Source organism: Mytilus edulis, unplaced genomic scaffold (assembly GCF_963676685.1).
Source record: "Mytilus edulis unplaced genomic scaffold, xbMytEdul2.2 SCAFFOLD_1517, whole genome shotgun sequence".
Lineage (NCBI taxonomy): Eukaryota > Metazoa > Mollusca > Bivalvia > Mytilida > Mytilidae > Mytilus > Mytilus edulis.
In genome coordinates, this window is record NW_027267204.1 from 2,501 (window position 1) to 3,625 (window position 1,125).

Genomic DNA, 1,125 nt, shown 5'->3' on the forward strand with positions numbered 1-1,125 from the left:
CTGTGCCGACTGTGCCGGGGGGGACCCCCGGTTTGGTCGACGACAGCCTTTCTTCCGTGCGCCGGCCGTTTCCCGGTTGAGACCGGGGCGACCTTTGCGAGACGTGTCAGATGCGATGATACCAACGCTAGTACCGTGCGACTGATTTTTGCCTGCGTCTCTGGACCCATCGTGTTCGTACCCGGACTGCTTACAACGGTGACCGTAGCCGGAGGCGTAGGGTCGTGCAGCCACTATGTCGCCTTTACCAACTGTCTGGGAACCGTGGAATGGACGAGAGATCGGACCGGCAAGTGCATGCCTCTTACCTTCCTTTACTACCGCGTCTATCCCGACAGCGAAGATCGGGTCTTCACTGCTCCCATGATATGAAGTTGCACACGACCACTGGGGATTCCAAGATTTCAAAATTTTTCAAAATTTTAAAAGACGGCACAGCCGGGGCAGGGACGGTCGCCCGTCGATCTGACGATCCCCACTACCCATCCGACCCCTTACTTGTGGGCCGTTCTCACCCAGAAAGGAATTTTCGACATTTGAAAAAAAAAAAAAAAAAAAAAAAAATCATCGGGCCTGCCAGCGGGTGAAGGTACGCGGTCGGCCTGCTAGCCGTCTACCACGGGTAAAGGTACGTGGACGGCCTGCTAGCGGGCTACCACGGGTAAAAGTACGCGGACGGCCTGCTAGCGGGCTACCGCGGGTCTCGACGGCGGGGAAGGTACGCGGTCGGCCTGCTAGCGGGCTACCACGGGTAAAGGTACGCGGACGGCCTGCTAGCGGGCTACCACGGGTAAAGGTACGCGGTCGGCCTGCTAGCGGGCTACCGCGGGTCTCGACGGCGGGGAAGGTACGCGGTCGGCCTGCTAGCGGGCTACCACGGGTAAAGGTACGCGGTCGGCCTGCTAGCGGGCTACCACGGGTAAAGGTACGCGGTCGGCCTGCTAGCGGGCTACCACGGGTAAAGGGACGTGGTCGGCCTGCTAGCGGGCTACCACGGGTAAAGGTACGCGGTCGGCCTGCTAGCGGGCTACCACGGGTAAAGGTACGCGGTCGGCCTGCTAGCGGGCTACCGCGGGTCTCGACGGCGGGGAAGGTACGCGGTCGGCCTGCTAGCGGGCTACCACG